The following is a 17,011-nucleotide window of genomic DNA, read 5'->3' as shown; positions in this document are numbered from 1 at the left end:
CCCAGGGCAGACACCCCAGCCCCCAGGAGACCTGGCCCTTTAGGCCCCACCTATGGGGCACAGCTGGGAGTCCAGGAGAGGATAAGCTAGGGACAGGGCTGGAGCTGAAACAGGGATGCCACGCCCATCCCTCCTCTCTTTTAGGTCCTAACTCCAAGTGCAGCGCTGGCCTTTGCTGCCTCCATGTAGGAGTTCCAGCCAAGAGCTGGTATTGGGACACCTGTGCCATGACCCCCAGGTTGTCAGAACTGCAGGACCCCAGAGAGCCCCTATATAGAGGCACCTGTTAGCTGTGCTCCCGGGCCTGGCCAAGAGTGGGGACACAGTCCAGCAAGACAAGTGCTGTCCCCCTAGGAGAGGCCAAAGCTCTGTCCCAGGCCTGGCCAGATGTCGTTAGAGACCCATTTCTCAGGTGCAGAGCCCAAGGCTCACGGAAGAGAGGCTGTGGAGAGCTTGGGGCAGGCCCAGGTTCCCCTGCTTCCTGGAGGAAGTGCAGGAGGAGCCAGGCTCACCCTATGCCTGCCCTGATGGTAACCCCTCTACTGTGGGGCTGGGGTGGAGCCAGGGGAAGAGGGAGGAGCTCTGGTCTCCACAGGAAGAGGCAGGAGAGAGGTGGGCTGGGGAACTGTGATGAGAAGCCAAGCCCCATGGCCCTGATGGGGACACCAAATGCAGACAGTGGAATGGTAGAGGAAGGACACGAGGCCAGGCTTTGTCCCGGCCAGCGGCTCTGCTGTCCCAGGACCTCACAGATGCTGCAGAGACAAGCACCATGTGCCCGTGAGGGTCAGACCAAGGGGTCAGCAGAGCCTTAGGAGGAGAGGCCACACCTGCTCTGCCTACCATGGAAGGAGCTTCCTGTGCGCGCGCACACACACACACACACACTCATACCTGCCACGCCTGGAGGCTCACAGACCCACACTCACAGTCATCTGAGGCCAGGGGAATGGAAAGGCCCCCCCCAACGTGCTGACCGTTGGACGGTGACACCGCCAACCAGCACAGGGCTGGGCGCACGCAGGACCAGGCCCCACACTTCTCCGCTTCCCTTGTACAGACTCTCACTGCCACCGCCATCCCCACACACATTTTATTTAATAACTTGTCATTGTTAAATTATTTATTAGCGTTTACCACTCTCACCCTGCCTTCCGCTCTCACCTCCGCCTCTTCCCACAAGAGCAGAAAACGGAAGCAGCAAGCGAGCGAAGACGAGACGTCGGTATATTTGTAAATAAACCAACCTGTACACGCCTGTGCTGCCTCTGCTTTAGGGAGGGGCCGAGCCGGTCCAGGAGATTCCTCAGAGGTCACCAGGGAGGCAGGTCGAGGAGGAGGGCGGGCTTGAGGTCCAGTGGTCCCCACTCCCGCCCAGCCTGGTGCTTCCCCAGTCCTGAACATCTCCAGCCTGAAGAGCAGAGCATTCGCCAGGTCTTTATTTCACACCCCTGTTCCCCAACATTCATGCCTTCTTTCTGCATTCAGGCAGTGTTGGTGAGCAGTCCCTGAGGTGTCCCCAGGCTGTGTGGATCCCTGAGAATCAGGAAGTAACAGCCCAGCCCTAAGGGCAATAGTGCGATGTAGGCAAAGCTGCGGTACAGTGAATGACACCTTGTCCCTGGGGTGCCAAGGCATGGAGCCCCACAGAGGGCTTCCTGGAAGAGGCTGTGTTTGACTGAAGCTGAGATCTACAGTTGCCTCGTCTGGTGGGGAGCAAGTGTGGGGAGGACCCCTGGGGGTGTCCTGGGCTTGCAAGGAATCTCAGTGGAGGGGTGATCTTGTGAGCCTCCTGCGCTGAAAGAGTAACTAAGTTGGGGGGGGGGCAGGCCATTGGAGGTCTGACACTGCCTGGAAAGCAGATGCAATTGGCTCAGGCAGCTAGGTGGAGGTAGGAAGGCCACCGTGACCACCAAAGTGAGAGGCGCTCACCCAGGATGGAACAGGGTGGATGAAGGTGCAGAGTGGAGCCCAGAGTGGTCAGGGGCCCCTGCATACACCAACGAGCGGAGCTGGGGAAGAGGTAGAGAATGTACTTCTCCACGTGGGTTTCTTGAGGTCTCCGGGCTCCTCCAAGTCCCTGCAGGACTGTCTGTGCACGTACCCATGGGGATGTCTGCATGCTGTCCAGCCCTCCTCCACCCCCTGCTGCCCCTTCCTAGCCTCTCCCACTCCTGGGGGGACTCCCCCACCGGCCCTTAGCATTTCTACCCGGCCTATGACACCAGCGCCCCCTAGGGGCAGACTTGGACCTGGATTTCAGGAGAATCCCTGGTCAGTCTGTGTGACCTGGGACTCCAGAGCATTTCCACATTGGTACCCAACAGCCGTGTTTCCAAAGGGAAGATGAGGTGTAGAGGAGGAAGTGGCTGGCTCAACGTGCAGAGCCAGGATTGGAAGCTAGGTTTTGCCACCACCCTGGACTGTCACCCTGGGCCATGCTGCTGGCCCTGTGGCTAAGTCCTCCAAGGTGACGCCCAGGAGCCCAGGGACAAGGAAACTCTCCCACCTTCAGATGGTGCTTCTGGAGGCTCAGAGAAGCCAAGTCACTCAGCCCAGACTGCACAGCACACGGGCAAGGCTAGCCAGGTCTTATCACCCGAGGCCCAGGCCTGAGCTCGGGTGGGCCAGAGTGCTCCTCATGCCACCCCCCTCTGGCATTTGGCTGCCAACTCTCTTGCCTATGGCAGCTGTTTATAATCCTGTCACTTAAAATGCAAGGGGGGAGGGGAGGCCTGGGCTAGCCTATCTCTCCCCATCACTTGCACCGCTGCCGCCCACTCCCGCACGATGCCTGGGATGGGAGGAGATTCAGGCTCACAGCCTGGGAGAAGAGAGGGTGGGGGAGGAGGAAGGCCTCTGCGGTCCCCTGACTCTGCTCCAGTGCACCTTGGTCCCAGGCACTGATGAGCACACACACTCTGCGCCTGGCTTTGACCTTCAAGTAACCCCTGCTGCTTCCTGGAGAGGAGGACAGTCCCTGGGCCATCACCCTCTTCTTTGTCACCCCAGTACCCAGGTGCACCTGGGCAGAACAGAAGGAGTCCTAAGAACTCCATAAAGGGCTTAGCACCGTAAGTTAGTCCCTAGAAATCACAGAAGGCCCCCTGGAGGAGGAAGCTTGGGGCTTAGCTTCCAAAGACGGGTGGGGGCAGGGTGAGCAGCAACCTTAAGATCAACCAGCAGAAAGGACACGGAGAGGACTGAGGTGAGGGGCAGGGGCAGGAGGCCGGAGACAGTTTGGAGTGTGACAGTCAGAGCTGCAGGAGGTCTCCTCCCCAGGGTGCGGTGCCCACGTGGAGCTTGCCAGGGGCAGCCAGGGAGAGGGGCCTTGCATGCTGCCTCCCATTCCACTGGGAATCGAGGCGTACACTGTGAAGGCCAAGCAACACAGAGGAGTATGTGTATTCTCCTGCATACGGAGTTATGACCTGCAGAGGGGCAGTAAAACAATTCCCTTGGGTGAGCATGGAAGCGCACACCTGTAATCCCAGCACTCTGGGAGGCTGAGGCAGGAGGATCACAAAACCAAGCCCAGCGGGGGCAACTTAGGGACCTAGTGAGATGCTCTCTCTGGAAAAAAAAATTAAATTAAGATTTGGGATGGAGCTTAGTGTGAAATCCTGGGTTCAAAAACAGAAAAAAAGAAAAAGAAAGAAAGAAAGAAAGAAGCTTATACTTTCTGCCTAAAGAAAAAGGACTTTTCAGTTCCCTTGGGGTCGTCGCTGTGCTGCCAGAGCCCAAAGCGCCTATTTTCTTCATTTACAAAACTCATCAGCAACTGTGATGTACAGAATGTACAGAATTCTTAGCACAGAATGTGGCAGGGAAGGGCCGGTAGCAGACGCTTCCCGGTGCAGCGCCCCTTTGCGGCAAGATATCCCTGGATTTTGCATAGGCAGAGCGCGGCTCTCACTCCTCGCTTTCTATCCAACTTCGGGGTGCTTTGCTACTAAATCTTCACGACAGACCAGAAGTCGGTTTGAGTTTCGCCACTCCTCCTGCAATCATCCAATAGGCCACGAGGTGGCGGTCGGGAGTCAAGCAGGTGAGTGTTCCCGCGGCTGTGCGCAGGAGCTGCCGCGGCAGGGACCAGGCAGGTTTTCGATGCCAGTCACCGAAGAAGGAGCGAGGGGCGTCTCCGAAGCGTCTACGGTCGCTGCTGGGGTGTCGTGTTTCTGTGACACAGGCCGTGCCATCCTCAGTGGCTGGCAGGTAGCAGATAAGAGGACAGACACCTGGGCCTCTCCCGCCCCCAGGGCCTCCCAGGGGAGGCAGCAAGGACTGGGCAACAAGCGCGTGTTCAAGCTGGGCATTTTTTGCAGAACCGGGGATTGAACTCAGGCCCCTGCGCTTACCAGGGAAGTGCTTATTCCACTGAGCCATCTCCCTGGCCCCTGGGCATCTTCTTGGATCACAAGTTACTGGGATGCTTGAAGCCATGTTCCCTCCCTAGAGGGGGGTCTCTAGAGACTGGGCCTGATTCACTGGCAGAGCGGCAGGGAGCCAGGGACAGAAGCAGTCCCAAGGCTTCAGTTCATGGAGGAATTAAGGAGGTAAAAACTGGTCAATAAATTCTTTTATTGCTTAAGAAACTCTGAGTCTATTGTTTCTCATAAGCATCCTGACGAAAACCTAGATCATGGCATAGTTACTGAGCAAACAATGAGAATATTTCCAGGATTCTGACATAAAGAATTCAGTGCTTGAAAAATGAGTAGCTGTGATGGTTCCCCACAGAGCATGCTCCCCGCGGGGGTCCTGGCCCCTTCTCCCATCTTTAGTCCCATTTGCTGTTACTATAACTAAAGATCTGAGGCTGAGTACTTCATTTAAAAGAGGTTTAACTGCTTCACACTTCTGGAGGCTGAAAGTGCAAACAGCCTAGCACCAGCTTTGGCAGGGACTGTACAGAAGATGGCATCATGGCAGAGAGAGAGAGAGAGAGAGAGAGAGAGAGAGAGAGAGAGAGCCAGAGGTCAGGGAAGGGTCAAGCTTGCCTTTAGAGCAACTCTCGTGAGCGCTAACCAAGAGCCTTACTTACAAGAGCAGCATCAGTTCCTCCCAAGGACAGCACCCCCAGGGACCTTCATACTTCCCATTAGGACCCGCCTATTAAAGGCTTTATCACACTCTGTATCCAAGCTTCAATACACAAACCCTTGGGGGAATCACTCAAAGTATCTCCAAATTGGTCCAGTGAGATGGCTCAGCAGACGAAGCGCCTGCTTTGGCAAGTGCAGAGACCAGGGTTTGATCCCAGGTCCTGCATGCCACTCTGGCCCCGCCCCCAGGGCGAGCTGAGCTGGTGAGCGAGTCTGGGTGTGGTGGCACACCCCTGTAATCCCAGTGCTGAGGAGGATGAAAACAGGAGGATCACTACGAGTCCAAGCTGCATGGTGAGGGGCCAGGGAGATAGTTCAGTAGAATAAGCACTTGCCTGGCAAGCGCAAGGGCCTGAGTTCAATCCCCAGTTCTAAAAAAAAAAAAAAAGCAAGCTGCATGGTGAGACCCTACCAAATACATAAATAAAAAAAAAAAAAAATCTCCGGGGCCAGGAAGATGGCTCAGTAGAATAAGTGATTGCCTGGCAAGCACAAGGGTCTGAGTTCAATCCCCAGTTCCGAAAAAAAAAAAAAAAAATCTCCAAATCATAGCACCCCCCAAATTCATGAATTGAAAATGCAGCAATGTTTAGAGGTGAACTCCAGAAAGGTTGTCTCTGGGTCACCAGGGCCCTGACCTGAGTTCCTAGTCAGATGGGTTTATTAGCAGGTGTGCCTTTGGAGAAGGTAGCTCTCTGGCACCACAGCTTGAGGGAAGTGCTGTGCCCCCAGCTCTCGCTGGTCTCCTGCTCTTACTCTGCCTCCTGAATGCTGTTCAGAGAGCATCTTTCCTCTGCCTGGATACTCCTGCCTTGGAGCCCGCTGACCTTGGACTTAACCCCTGAAACCATGAGCAAAATTAAACCTCCCCTCTAAGTTGTGTGTGTCTGATACTTTGTTCTGACAACTATGAGGTCCTTAATACACATGAGCACATATTTGGAGCTGGTTTGGAAGGCGTTTTCTCTGCGGGAGACACCCAACAAGATAACCATCAGAGATTTCCTGCGAACAAATGAACATGGTGATTGTTGATGTAAACTATGTAATGGAACAGCACACACCATGGCAAGACAGTCGCTGCTGTCTCAGCTCTGCTGGCCATGAGCACTTGCTAGGGAGCGGGTTCCCTATGGCCCCACATACAGGAAGGAACTGGGGGGCTGTGCCACAGGGACAGGCAGTGTTCAGGTGAAAAATGAATTACTGGTGTTGAGTAACCATCAACCAGGTTATAGCCATCACAGAAATGTCCACAAAGCAACAGTGAGGAAGGCACAAAACTGGACTTGCGCTCCGTGAAAATGAGGCAGAGCTGCCAGTCTACACGGCAAAGTACTTGGTTTCACTTTTGAGAGAGTCTCACCGAGTCACTAAATTGCCCAGCTGGGCTAGAACTTGCGATCTTTCTGCTTCAACCTTCCAGAGTGCTGGGATTAAAGGCATGTGCCACCATATATTGTTTTTTTTGTTTTTTTTTTTTTTTTTTTTTTTTTTGCTAAAGATAAAATGCCGTGCCAGTGCCTGGCAGTCACCATAATAGTAGCAGCAGCAGCTGCTCTGTGTGGAGTGCTCATGATGGACCGGTGCTTCCTGGCATCGTCTCAGTTGGTTCTCACAGTCGTTATCTCCAGGCTAGGGATGGAGAGACAGACGCCGTAGGGCAGAGGAGTTTCTTCAAGGTCGCAGAACTGATGAGTGGGACTTCCCTGGAGCAAACTTACCAGTGTGGGCAAGGGACCGTGACCAGAAGGAAAGATGGGAACGAACCCCACCTTTGCCAGCTCCAGCCCCACGCTCCAAGCCGAGGAGCACCTCAGAGTGGCCCAAGGGACAGGTGAGGAGATCCCTTCCCAGGGGAACTGAGAGGGCTCAGCACAAGGCTATAGGCGTCCCCTGTCTTAGGCTGCTCCCTGGCCACCAGCCACCGGCCACAGGTTGGCTCAGACGTGAAGAGAGGCAGGAATAGAGACTCCCAGAGGGCCTCCCTCCCAGCCTGGGCCAGCCCAACGCTGCCCCCCACTGGAGAAGGTAGAGACCTGTCCTGGGGGTGATGTCTCAAAACTAGGGTGCCTGGGAGCAGGAACACCTTTTCCAGGAGGAGTCTTAGGCCATCCAGCAGGACCGATAGACACGCTATTGAGATTTTATTTTATTTATTACTAGGAATTGAATCCAGGGGCTGCCACTAAACTCCATTCCCACCCAACTCCCCCCCTTTTGGTATAAAGTACAGGGTCTACAGTGTCTCACTATGTAGATGGACTCGTAGTGATCCTCCTGTCTTCAGCCTCCCAAGCGCTGGGATTACAGGCGTGTGCCACCATGCCCAGTCTCAATTGCTGTCTCAGCTCGCCCCCGGGGGTGGGGCCAGCACAGCACGCTGGGGATCAAATCCTGGCCACTGCGCTCTGCCTAAGCAGGTGCTTTAGTCCACTGAGCTATCTGGCTGCCCCCCAACCCTTTTTATTCGTTTTCTTTTGAGACAGATTCTAGCTAAGTTTGCCCAGGTTGGTTTCAAACTTGTGATCTCACCTCACCTCCCAGGGAGCTAGGGTGACAGGGTGTGCCTAGCTGAGATTCTTTTTCCTGAAGCTTTTTTTCTTTCGACAGTTTGCTGCTGTGTTGTTTATAACAGGGTTTATGCTTGTTTTAGCTTCCTTACAGAACGTACATTTCTTTATTAAATGATGGCCCTCTTTTGACTGTTTAATACTTTTGGCATTGAATTCCATTTTGATCAGAATGCTGGTACTCTTACAATTTTGTTGTTGTTGCCTATTTTAACCTACTTTGTGCTTGTCTTTACTCCACAATTTATTTTATAATCTTTCTTGGTTCTTTATTGGTTGTTTCTGGGAGGGAAGGAAGGAAGGAAGGAAGGAAGGAAGGAAGGAAGGAAGGAAGGAGAAAGAAAGAAGAAAGAAAGACAGAGAGAGAGAAAGAAAAGAAAGAAAGAAAGAAAGAAAGAAAGAAAGAAAGAAAGAAAGAAAGAAAGAAAGAAAGAAGAAAGAGAAAGCAAGCAAGCTAAGCATGGTGCTGGATGCCTATAATCCCAGCACTTGGAAGGCTGAAGCAGGAGTACTGCCTTAAATCCAGCCAGGGCAGCTTAGTGATTTAAGGAGACTATCCCAAAAAATCCACAGAGATAGCTCAGTGGTCCAAGCGCCTGCCTGACAAGCACAAGGACCTGCGTTCAGTGCCCAATACCGCATGTTGTGCTGTCCCCACCCAATGCATGCTGAGCCAGCCACCAAGACCCAGCGTGGTGGCACACACCTGTAATCCCAGTGCTGGGGAGGCTGAGACAGGAGGATCACTGTGAGTCCAAGCTGCATAGTAAGACCCTGTACCAAATACATTTTTAAAAATTAATAAAAATAAAATGGAACAAATAAATAAAATGGAACTCACAACTGAAATTTGCTTTGATTTTCATTATTTTTAATATATACGCAGAAAAAAAACACACAATTAATAGAAGTCATGAAACATAATAAGAGGAATTCCTATGAATTTATCAGAGACTCGTAAGCAACATTATTCCCCCAGCCCCTGAAACTCTGCATTCTCCTCTGTCCCATTTTCTCCCCTGGCCCCAGAAAATACCCACCGTCTTGCACTATGCATCTGTCATTGACTTGCTTTTTAAAAAAATATATACTGTTTCAGTCTTGCCTGTGTTTGAGATTCATGCATGTGACGTCACACCCAGTGGGGCCTTCTGACACTTCCTTTTTTTTTTTTGCTTTGTTTTGTTTTGGTTTGGTTTGGGTTTTTTGGCGGAACCAGGGAATGAACTCAGATCCTTGCGTTTGCCAGGCAAGTGCTTATCCTACTGAGCCATCTCCCCGGCCCTGACACTTCCTTTTGAGAAAACATTTTTCCAAGGATCACTACATCTGAGCTGTGTAGTGAGACCCTGTATCAAATATATAAAAATAAATAAATAGGGCTGCAACAAAAAAAAAAAACGTGTTTCCAGTATTCATCCCCCGTGTTGCACGTAGTCGTTATTAAGCAGCGCGGTGCCTCATTCATGCATTTTCTCATTGCAGATGTCTGGTTTTCTTCTGCTTCCTCACTGTGATGAGCAACGTGACCGCGAGTGCCCCGCTGTGTGGCCCCTTGAGTGTATGTACCAGAAGTGCACACACACCTTTAGGAGGCAAAAATCAGTGTGTTCCAAAGTGTGAATGGGCATTTACAGCAGCCATTGAAAAGCACTTCCGCTATTTCCATCATTGCCCATTCTTTTGTTGTTGTTGAGTCAGGGTTTTGCTATGTCATTCAGGCTGGACTTGAACTCCGTGCAGCCCAGGCTGGCCGCAAGCACACAGTGATCCTCCTGCCTCAGCCTCCCAAGTGCTGAGCCTAGGGATGCGCACCACCATGCCTGGCTTAACTTAGCCCAACTTGGGACCTTTACATTTGAACATTCTCTGAATCGTCTTTTTGAATTCGAATAGATTTTCTGTGTATGTATTCTCCATCTATGTTTTCTGTGAAATGCCTATTGGTGTCTTCTGCTCAATTTTCCTTTGGATTGTCTTTTTCTCATTTACTTCTAAGATTTGTAATATATTGTGAATAGAAATCTTCAACAGATTTTGAATATCAAGCTTCTCTCTTGCCACTTTGACAAAGTCTTTTATTAGTTCTAATCCTTTAGATTTGTAGATTACATTCTTTTTTTTCTTTTTACTTTAAAAAATTTATTTGGTACAGGGTCTCACTATGCAGCTCGGACTCATAGTAATCCTCCTAGTTCAGCCTCCCCAGCCTGGGATTACAGGCAAGATTTATAGATTACATCATTTTGGACTTTTATATGTAGGTAATCCTACTACCTGGAGGTATTAACAGTTATTTTTCCCTAATCATTATACCATTTCTTTCTTTTGTCTTGAACACCTTGTGTAGGCCTTCCAATAAAATGCTGATAGCAAAGATACTAATTGAGATTCTTGCCTGGTTCTGTTAAGGCAAATGTTTTTTACTTTTTATTGCTAAGTACGATTTTGTTAAATTTCATAAGTTATAAAGATTTCTAGAAAAATAAGAATTTCAATGTTGAAAGGATATTGGTTTTTATTAAGTATTTTCTGCAAAATATTTTTTCTTTAATCTGTTAACATCACTGCAAGTATTCATATATTTTATACTTATTACAGGTTATGTCATTCTATTGTAAAACTATGCATAAAGTAAATTTATAATGTTAATACATAATGTGAATTAATATTAAACATCCAGATTGGTCTCTTTATGTATAGTAGTGGGGGTGGAACCCAGCACCCTCACACTGAGCTATATCCCAAACCTTAGCAAACTTGTTAAATTTCCCAGGCTGGATTTGAACTTGTGATCCTCCTGCTTCAGCCTCCAGAGTGGTGAGATTATGAACATGCACCACCATGTCCACCCGGCTAGGAATAATGAAGTTATACAGTGTCACGTAGCAAGTGGAGGAGTATTCTCTCTTTTCTGTTCTCTGGAAGAGTTTGTGTAAGATTTTTCATCTCTGTTCTTTGAATGTTTCAAACCATCTGGGCTTGTTTTCCACGTGGAAAACCCCTGAAAAACCACTTAAATTATGTTTAGTGATTATGGGACTACTCAGGATTTTTATTTCTTCTGGAGTCAGTTTTTTGTTTTTGTTTTTATTCTTTCTTTTTGGGGTTTCTAATTTAATAAGTTATATGCATCAAGAAATTTATTCTTTTTCTGCTTATTTATTTATTTATCTGTGGCTGGCTCAGCCCTGCCTTGGCGTGGGGCTGGCATAGCATGTAGTGCCGGGGATCGAACCGTGGTCCCTGTGCTTGCCTAAGCAGGTGCTTTATACCGCTGAGCTATCTCATCAGTCCATCGTTTTTCTGCTTTTAAAGATATTCCTGTTTTTAAAGATATTCCCATTAGAAAATGGTGCAGGATGTTCTTGTTTTCTCCACTCTATAGCAATATTTCTTTTTCCCATTCTTACTGTTACTTACCTGTTCCTTATAACTTTCTATTCTTCACACATTTGCCACATATTTATCTATTTTGTTATTCTTTCTTTTTTAATGTATTTAGTACAAGGTCTACAGGGTCTCACTACACAGATTGGACTCATAGTGATTCCCCTGTCTTTCGCTAGGATTATGAGTGTGAGCCACCAAGCCTGGACTCATGTATTTGCTTTTTACAAATTCTTTGCATCTGTTTAAAAACACTCATATTCTTTGATTGTGGGACCTAAGGTTTTTATGCGTATTCATTTGCTCCTTTAATTACATAGATTAAACATTCTATATCTTCCTTAACTTCTTTGCTTGAAATATCAGTAACTACAAGATAAATATTAAGTTTTCCACATAATCATGGACTTATGGGTTTTTCTCTCTAGTTTTATCCATTTTTGCTTTGGATATTTTGATATTATTTTATTAGTTACACGGTTAGATCTTCCAAGAGCACTAAAATAAACTTTTGCTGTTATCAGGAACTTTATCTCTTAACAGGAATGTTTAACTTAGTGACTATTTTTTGATACTAATAAAGCTACTCTAATTTTAATTTGATTGGTACTTTCCTGATAAAACCTTTTTTTTTTTTTTTTTTTTTTTAACCAGGGATTGAACTCAGAACCTTGCACTTGCCAGGCAAGCTCTTATTCTACTGAGCTATCTTCCCAGGCCTAATGTCAGCTTTTGAACATGTTCATTTCCAACTTTTCTTGTCCTTGTATTTGAAGAGACACTTTTATAGACAATGTAGCTGGATTTTAAAATAATTTATTTTATTACCTTTAGGATTTTGTTTTGTTTTGTGGTGTTGAAAACCAAATCCAAAACCTCAAATGTGTTAAGCACACATTCTTTGGTGAGCTATGTACAGTACTGAATCTCTGTCATTTAAGGAGAGTTTAACACATTTACATTTCTTATAGATTAAAACTTAGGACTCCTGTTTCCTACCTAGCATTGGGCTTTCTTCTTGATCCATTCATCTTTCTTACTGGTGTTGTTTCTCTTTTACTTTTTTCAAAATTGAAGTTTTTCCCCTTCTAATCCATTTCTTTTCCTCTGAAGATTTGGTTGTTACACACTACTCCAGGATTGATTGATTGATTGATTGATTGATTGATTGAATTTTAGCAATTGCCTGAAAATTTTACCTTATAGAGTTTTAAAATTCTGAAGTTTATTTTTTTAAATATTTATTTATTTATTTATTTATTTATTTATTTATTTTGTGTGTGTGTGACCAGCTCAGCCCACCAGGGGGCAGGGCTGGCTGGCATGTGGTGCTGGGGGATTGAACTGCGGTCCCTGTGCTTTGCTAAGCCTGTTCCAAGTAGGTGCTTTAGACCACTGAGCCATCTCACCAGCCCCTGAAGTTTATTATTATCATTAATTTTTGTGGCCGGCTCAGGCTGGGCTGGTGCCTCATGTGGTGCCAGGGGTGGAACTGTGGTCCCTGAACTTTGCCTAAGATTGCCTAAGCAGGTGTTTTAGACAGCTGAGCCATCTCGCTGGCCCCAGAAGTTAATAATTATCTTGTCTTTCTTTTTTATTTTGCGGTAGTGGGGATTGAACTCAGGACCCTGCACTTGCCAGGCAAGTGCTTATTCTACTGAGCTATCTCCCCGGCCCCATCTTGTCTTTCTGAAGAATGCAACGACCTTGAGCCACATTGATTCAAATTCTGCCTTTTGGCCCATACAGTAAGTATTGTTATCACTACTGATTTTACACTTTTTTTCCCCTTAGATTTACCACTTTTTTTTGTGTGTGTGTGTGGAACCGGGGATTGAACTCAGACCCTTGCGCTTGCCAGGCAAGCGCTTATTCTACTGAGCCATTTCCCCGGCCCCTAGATTTACCACTTTTAATCACTGTAGCTTCTTACACATCAGACTTCACTTGGAGGATTATTTCTTTCCTAAAAGTTTTAACAGTGAGAGGTTCAGTTTGGGTCCATGTGAAAAGTTATTTTTTTTTCCTCATTCTTAAAAGATAGTTATGCTGAATATGCAAGTCTAGGTCCATAATTATTTCATCTCACTTGATATTGACAAATCATTTTGTCTAACTAAATAGTACTTTTAACTATTATTTTAATAATTTAAATGTCTTTACATACATGCTCATTTCTGTAGATTTCTATTATGACTATTGATAAATCTTCTGCTCATCTAAATATAGCCAACTTGTTTCTTTCCATATGCGATATGAAAAGTTCTCAGCTGTGATCACGTCAAATATCAGCTTATCTTTGCTATCTCTATTCTTCCCTGTGGATCCCGGTCATATATGAGACCTTCTCATTGCCTCTGCTTCCTTAATCTCTATTCATAAATTACATTTCTTTTCCTTTATGTTTCATAGGCTGGTGATTTCTGCATACCTATTTTCTAGTTCATAAATATCTCTTCAGCTGCATCCAATCTGCTATTTAATCTATCTGTTGAGAGTCTTACATCCATCAATTAGAATGTTCATTTGCTCGAGTTCTATTTGCTTTATCTTCAACTCTCCCCAGTCATTTGTGAATATCTTTAACCCTGCATGCATTTGTGTTTGCATGTGACACCATCTTTTATTTCTTCAAACATTTTCTACATGATTATTTTATGTTCCGTATTTCTAATTCCAACTGCTGGACTACTAAAAGGGGTGTCGAAATATATGAGGTATCTTTGTACTGCTGATGCGCCCTCATTGTGATTCTTTTTTTTTTTTTTTGTGGTTTGGTGACCCCAGATTCTGAGATTATATTGTCGCAGTTAATCTGTGGGAAACCTGAGGCTCAATCCTGAGTGCATTTGCCTTGGCTCCTGCCAAAAGCCAAGGACTGCTAGTAACTTCCCGACTTCAGCCACTTAGAGGGACTCCGGCCTGTGGAGGCCTCTGGCCTGTGCTCGGTTGGCCCAGCACAGTGCTTACTGCAGCCCTTAGCCTGCGCTAGGCGGTAGTCACTCCAGGCCTCCGCTGCAGTTCCCCTTTGTCTCGCTATGCATTTCTTGGCAGAGTCCTCAGAGTTTCCCCTCACTTTCTAGCAAATCCACTAATGCGTTAAAATACTGGTTTGCAGCGCTGTTTTTGGATTCATGCAGCATCTAGTTGTATTTTCCTAGGAGAACACTTTCCATCATTTTGCCAAAAGTGGAAAGCCCATGGCCGTTTTGTTAGCCCTATTTTATAACCAGGGGAACCAGGTTCAGAAAACTGTCTGGCTTGAGATTACACAGCTAACCGGTGGCAGAGTCAGGACTAGAACTCAAGTGCTCTGACCCCACAGCCTGAGTATTTAACCAGAGATTTGCTGCCCCTAAAGGAGAAGAAATGTGTTTTGAGGTTTCCAGCCTTGGCCAATGCTCTGGGATGAGCCCACAAGCTACTGAGGGGAAAGGAATGAGGAAACCCAGCCCAGGCCCAGAGGCCCAGAGCCATCTATCTGCTCAGCACCAGCTGCCAGGCCAACAGAGACTGCACCAGGCATGAGGCAGCCCCTCCCACCCTGGGGAGAAGCCAGCTGGCTCCTCCACTCCAGGTTTCCATGACAACCAGGCACCACCCCTCTCCAATGAGATGCAAAAGCCACAAGCAGGCTAGTGAAATATTCCTGAATCTTGAGTCCTTACAGGTGGGTCTTTGGCAGCTTTAGGGACAAAGTGAGAGGAAGGAAGAAGAACGTGAGTGTGTGTGTGTGTGTGTGTGTGTGTGTGTGTGTGTGTGTGGAGAGAGAGAGAGAGAGAGAGAGAGAGAGAGAGAGAGAGAATGTTCAAACTAGCCACAATGCCACCTCACCACCTCCTTTCTCCCATGGCCCAATTACAAGAGCCTCAGACTCCTAGGACCAGGCAAGTCCAAAACACACTGCCCTCTGCCTGATGCTAGGTCCTCCTCACACCAGCTTTTTGTTTCATTACAGTCCCTGGTGCCTGACAGATGAGAAGCGCCCTCAGCAAGCAGATCCAGACAGATCCTAACTGCCAGCTACACCAGGGCCCAAGCTGCACATAGCCCATGAAAGCACAGTAGAGGGAGTGCTTCTGGCCAGACTTCCCAGCCCAAGGACGTGTGGCTGGGCCTACAGGGGTGACAAGAACGTAGCTGGTAGAAAACGGAGGGAGGGGCATTATCCACATAGAGAACCACAATGGAGTAGGCTCAGAGGCCTGACCCTACATATTCTCTTCAGCAAAACCAGGTGAAGGGAACAGGAAAGGCGGCCACAGAGGGCAGAACTCAGTGTCAGAACTCAGAGGTCCTGGAGAGGCTGTGATTGTGCCTCACTGCTGGAGTAGTGAGACCTTACAAGGGTACGACAAGGACCTATTGCCATCCGAGGATGCAAGATGGACAGGAGTTGGAGACTCCAGCAAGGGACCCAGTACAGAGGAGAGGAGAGCCCACGGGAGTCAGGGGGAGGATGACTGTGGTGGCACAGATAAGAGAGAAGGGACAGATTTGATGGGTATTTAGAAGGGCAGGTGGACAGGTCGGTGAGAGGGTGCTGGTGAAAAGAATGAGAGCTTTAACCCAGGGCAACCCAGGAGCAGGCTGGGAAGAAGGAAGATGCCCAACAGGCCTTTGCCATTTTTTCTCCTAAAATGCCGAGGGTTATGTGCTCTGCGATGAGTGTGACATCCAGGTTTCCTCTTTAGATCAACAGAGCTTTCTTCAGCTCTAAGGCTGCCACCAGGCACCGACCACCAAATGGGCAGCTTTGCCCCCAACCTGAATGGCTCCAGCCCCAGTGTCAGCACATCCTGGGTGGCTGGTGTCTTCTGCTGCTGGACCACTGGCACCTCATCTTTCATTGTCTGTGCCTCCGTTTCCCTGTTTTGACTCTGCAAGTCACAGAATTAGGTCTGTGGTTACTTAGCCAGGTACCCCAAGGCAGCATTAATAGGAAAGAAACTGCACAGGACGAGAGTAGGTGCTTGCAAACTCAAGAACAGTGCCGGTGCAGTTACTGTTCAAACCCCGACTCTACCCTCATGGCTGTAGCATCTCCCTATGGTACAGGTACTATACTCACACTCAAGATAAGCCTACTTTTGCTCACACCCCTCCCTCCAGCCTCTTTGCTGCCCATACTCCTCTGCTGTTCATGCCCCCCTCTTTGGCCAATGCTGGGGAAGAAATGAGGAGATTCAGCCAGGGACCAGAGGCCCAGAGCCAACCATCTGTCTGTCTGTCCATCTGTCTGTCCACCCACCCATCCATCCCTTCTTCTAACCCTAGTCTCCAGATCCCTTTAGGCAAGGAGTTGCCCAAAGCTCCTAGGGAAGAGTCTGGAAGGCTTCCTCCCCCTCATCCCTTCATCCTCAGCCCAGAGCCTGGTCTCCAGACAGGTGCCAGCCTGGGCACCAGGGATGAGAGGTATTGCCCAGCTGGCCAGAAACATTTGACCCTGACCCAGAACTCAGGGATTCCACCTGGTCCGCAGAGGAGGCCACCCAGGGTGCCCACTGGCTGCATGTCACAACTGGCTGCATTTCCGTTTCTCTTACTCCTTCTTCCGAAGAACCCCACCACCACCATCACCACCACCACCACCACCACCATCACCACCACGCGCCCTGGGGCCCCGGAGGGACAAGGGGGCGGGGCCCAGACAGCTCTAACCCCTCCAGCTAGGGTCAGGGACCCAGGGAGGGGGGGCAGCCTGACCTGCGCCCTGCTTGGCGGGGCCACCCCTGGGCCTGGGAGGCTCCCAGACCCCTCACCCGCTTCCTCCCCGGGGCGGGGCCGGCGGCCACGGGCCAAGCGCCGTAAAATTTAAAGAGGTGAGAGAGACACTTCGCAGAAACCGCAGAGCGCGGGGAAATGAAATAAGGCCTCGCCAGGGCGCCCGCCCCCGCCCCTGGGGCGCCCCTGAGGGTCCAGGTGCGGCCCTTCCCTCAGCAC

This window comes from Octodon degus, unplaced genomic scaffold, assembly GCF_000260255.1.
Source record: "Octodon degus isolate 3935 unplaced genomic scaffold, OctDeg1.0 scaffold00138, whole genome shotgun sequence".
NCBI lineage: Eukaryota > Metazoa > Chordata > Mammalia > Rodentia > Octodontidae > Octodon > Octodon degus.
The sequence above is the reverse complement of the archived record's forward strand: the minus strand, read 5'-3'. Positions refer to the sequence as shown.